General features: G+C 42.8%; 2 non-coding genes across 2 annotated transcripts; both read left to right on the top strand.

Annotated features, from left to right (window-relative positions):
* On the top strand, positions 1 to 82 carry trnas-gcu (transfer RNA serine (anticodon GCU)). The gene has a single exon. It is a non-coding gene; the product is annotated as a tRNA-Ser (tRNA).
* A 4,112-nt stretch (positions 83 to 4,194) lies between these two features.
* Positions 4,195 to 4,385, top strand: LOC132897142 (U2 spliceosomal RNA). The gene has a single exon (XR_009656252.1). It is a non-coding gene; the product is annotated as a U2 spliceosomal RNA (small nuclear RNA).

Below are 4,385 nucleotides of genomic sequence, written 5' to 3'. Positions count from 1 at the left end.
GGCGAGGTGGCTGAGAGGTTAAGGCGATGGACTGCTAATCCATTGTGCTCTGCATGCGTGGGTTCGAGTCCCACCCTCGTCGCATGGTTGTTGTTTTGGGCGGCATGGCGTTGTAGTGGTTAGCACGGTTGTCTCACAGCAAGAAGGTTCTGGGTCGAACCCAGCGGCCGGTGAGGGCCTTTCTGTGTGGAGTTGGCATGTTCTGTCTGCGTGGGTTTCCTCCAGGTGCTCTGCTTTCCCCCACAATCCAAAGACATGCAGTTTGGTTGACGTGGGGCGGCCTTGAGCAAGGTGCTGAACCCCTGGCTGCTCACTGGGTGTGTGCGCGTGTGTTCACTGCTTCAGATGGGTTAAATGCAGCGAATGAATTTCACTGTGCTTGAAGTGTGCATGTGATGAATAAAGGTTTAAAAATAAATAAATATTAACACAGAGTATGTAAAATGCAATTTAAACAAACAAATGTTTAGGAAAAATGCTGTAACTGAATTCATGACACCTTTTCTCGTTATCTGTCCAGAGATCTGTACTATTAATTCAGATTTATTCCCTTTGCAGACTTTTTAATTCAAATCAATGTCTTTAAGTGTCAGATAGAAACACATCCTGGCTGATCGCTTCATCAGGGGGAAATGGGGGAACTGTCCTTAAACTGCTCACACACACAAAATACATTATGATTTAATGCTGTGGCAAAATACAGACAGACAATAATCAGCAATTATTGGTCGATAGTGATGGCCGTCTGAAGCCGAGGCTCCGAAGCGCGTGCCGAGTATAAGAGAAACTTTGGGTTTCTCTTACAGTCAGGTCTGAGCAGTATTTATTTGTCACATAATTCACTGTCACAATATTCATGCAGCTTGTGACAAATAAATACTGTTCAGACCTGACTGTAAGAGAAAGATAAACTGAAATAATTTCCGTAAAAATAATTATAGCAGTGGGAAAAAAGTCAGGAGAAACTTGTCTTGGGGCCAGTTTGATCGGATATGACGGTTTAACACACAAACCAAATCCCCGCGATGTGAGGGGTAAGATGGCGGCCAGATGGCTTCACTCTGACGAGCCTATGAGCTCTCGGTCCGGGAGAGAAGATGTAAAGCCGCCCACACAGAACACTGAATGGGCTACTGAGCAACACAGAGCGATCAGGATGCTCTCTCTCTCTCTCTCTCTCTCTCTCTCTCTCTCTCTCAGGGAGCTGATGTCACCTGGTCACATGACCTGGGTTTTCCCCTAAAGTTTAGGGGAAAACCCAGGTCACATGATTCAGACAGTTTAATTAGTTTAAATGAAAACAGTTTAATTAGTTATGTTTCAAAATCTGCAGCTATATAAGAGCCACACATCCACACAGAGCTTCAGAGTGACACAAACCTTCACAGCGAGTAACAGCGAGTTTCCAGCGATTTAATCTTCTCCTTCGTAGTAAGTCACCTTGTACTAACTGAGTGATTTGTATTTTTTTTTTTAAGTTTTAATAGTTTACTAACACGACACACACTAATCTCATGACTGTCTATTCTCATTCCTTGTTCTTTACCTTCATACTGATCAGGGATGGGTTTCCCAAAAGCCTCTTAACGCTAAGACATTCTTAACTAGGGGAGAGAGAGAGAGAGAGAGAGTGCATTGTGCTGCTTGCTCTACCATTTACCGATAATCTTTTTGCTGCGATGCTTTTGGGAAACCGACGTTCAGCCTTTACGTCCTTACGTTTTACGATTCCTCCAGTCTCCATCGAGAAATGCATTTTAGTGTACTTATCCTCAGCTTTGTCTGTTTAAAACAGGAGGTTACCGTGTCGATGCTGACAATGTTCTGTCCATCATTCAGTTGGTCTCCTTGCTTTTCTCCACCACTGAAAGTCTGATTTTTCTCTCTCTCTAGGTAAAATGAACTCAAACTCCACAATGACCTCACTGTATGTGGGTGATCTGCACCCTGATGTCACCGAGATGATGTTGGTGGAGATGGTGAGCCGTGCAGGACCCATTCACTCTGTCCACATGTGCAGGGACAAGAAGACCTTCTCCTCACGCGGCTACACTTTCATCAACTTTCTGCATCGAGCTGATGGTAAGACAGTACAAACCATACAAAAGACAGGAGAAGGCTGTTCCCGACACTATTTCTGCATTTTTAATACCAGTTTATATCCTGCTCAAGGATCCATGTGTGATTTATGTATGATGTTACTGCTTTCATACATGGATAAGTTAAAATCTGTGCCTCTAAAAAGCTTAATTTTTTGAAGTTTTTTAAATTCTCTTAGAATACATATAAAATCAGGGCTTTACATTAGCACCCGCCAAATGCGGAGAAAATTGGGCTTTGGCGAGTAATGACTTTAGTCTCACTAGCCACTTTGGCGGGAGGTTTATTCTGTGGTATGACAATATATTTTTTGTAGTTTTCTCTGAAGGCATCTGATATAATAAACACATTGCAATGTAATATTATGCGCCTACAACTCCCATGAGCACCTGCGTAAACATTCTGACAACATGTTAGAATTGTTTAGAACGTACTTTAACGTCTCAGGTAAAATCAGTGATGCGGTAACCTGCGGTTAATGACCGAAGCAACAAAGTTGCTGATGACTGACAAGTGCACTATGTGGCGGCATATAGCTGGAGTTTCAAACCCTGCTGCTCAGGGAAAAAGGGGCAGAGATGATCAGGGCCGGAGCAGCATTTTAAAATCACCGAGGTCCGTGATGCGCAAAGCGCGCGCCGAAACATTTTCTCCATATTTAAATGAGAGGGTGAATTACACATCACACAAGAGATCTATTCCTGAAGTTACTTTTAATGGTGTTTGAACTGAATATCATCAGTTTTGAAAAAAAAATCATGTATGTGGCAAGAGTAAGAATAATTGAAGCTTGTTTAATGGTTTCCTCTGGCCCAAGCAATGAGGACAAAAGATCCCCTAACCATGTAGCCTATGGAACTGAGATACATTAACAATCTGGCATCACCTTACACACAACACATACACCTCAGGACTGTGCACCTTACACACAACACATACACCTCAGGACTGTGCACCTTACACACAGCACATACACCTCAGGACTGTGCACCTTTCACACAACACATACACCTCAGACTGTGCACCTTACACCCCCCTTTTATTTTATTTATTTTTATTTATTTAATTAATTATTTTTCTTTTTCCCCCTTCCCCTCTCTCTCTCTCTCTCTGTCTCTACACGCTGTTTGCACTGTTATTGGAGATGCTTTAATCTCATTGTACATGTGTATAGTGACAATAAAGGCATTCTATCTACCTTCTATTCCATAATGGGGTGTAGGTGTGTGTGTGTGAGAGAGAGAGAGAGAGTGTTTGTGTGTGTGTGTGTGTGTGTGTGTGGGGGGGGGGGGGGTAGAGAAAGAGAGAGGTATGAGTTTTTAAAGGTTGCAGCCAGTACATTACTGAAAAGTCCTTAATCTCCAAATGTCCATTGTTCATCATAATCATATGAGAAAGAAAGTCCTACTTGAAAGTCTGCCTCCTCCACACGAACACATTCCTCAACAGAGTCAACAGCGGAGGTTGAGGCTGTAGCAGACTCAGGCGATTTGAAAAATGTAGTTAGTTTCAGAAGTGCAGCTGCATTCTTTTTGCTTTGTGCCCTTTTTTTTCGTTTAGCGCAACCACTGTCATAACTGCGCTTCATCTTGTTTACAGTTCCCTCTGCTTTGGTTTGAATTTCCGTCGCGCACCTGTCTATGTCTTCAGATCATGGACTAGTCCAGTGTAAAACAATCAGGGTGTGTGTGTGTGCTGGGACAAATACTATATACACATGAATTCGATATTCTGATGCTATTTTGGTGTGTTTTTCCATTTATATTGTTGACTACTTAATATCAGAGACAAATTAAGATTACATATATATTGTTTGGTGTTTACCGTGACGGGGCTGACCTTTAGGGGCCCCCAAATTTTGGGGGCCCTAGGCAACCGCCTTGGTTTGCCTAATGGTAAGTCCGCCCCTGCGGGGCCCTACGCAACGTGCGTAATGTGCGTATTGGGTGAACCGGTACTACACACACACACACACCAAGACGATGTCTGTCTTCAAAAGGATCCAGCTGTTGGGGGCGGAGTCTAGCTGTGTTTACCTTTCTGGAGTTTAATATTTGGAAGTGGTTTATTTAAAGCTATTGACTACAGCAGGATATCGCTTCTCAGCCTTTTGGCTAAGATCAAGTGTAGTATCTGTTCTTATCAGTTTAATATCTGATATGTTCTCTAAATGAAGACGATATATTAAACAGATTTTTAGAACAGAGAGCTGGAATAAGGGCTTGCTCTTTCTACTCCACGCATCAACCTGGTATTGCAGTATCTCCAAGAATGGTGCCTTTGTT

This window comes from Neoarius graeffei, chromosome 1 (genome assembly GCF_027579695.1).
Source record: "Neoarius graeffei isolate fNeoGra1 chromosome 1, fNeoGra1.pri, whole genome shotgun sequence".
Classification (NCBI taxonomy): Eukaryota; Metazoa; Chordata; class Actinopteri; order Siluriformes; family Ariidae; genus Neoarius; species Neoarius graeffei.
The sequence above is the reverse complement of the archived record's forward strand: the minus strand, read 5'-3'. Positions and strand labels throughout refer to the sequence as shown.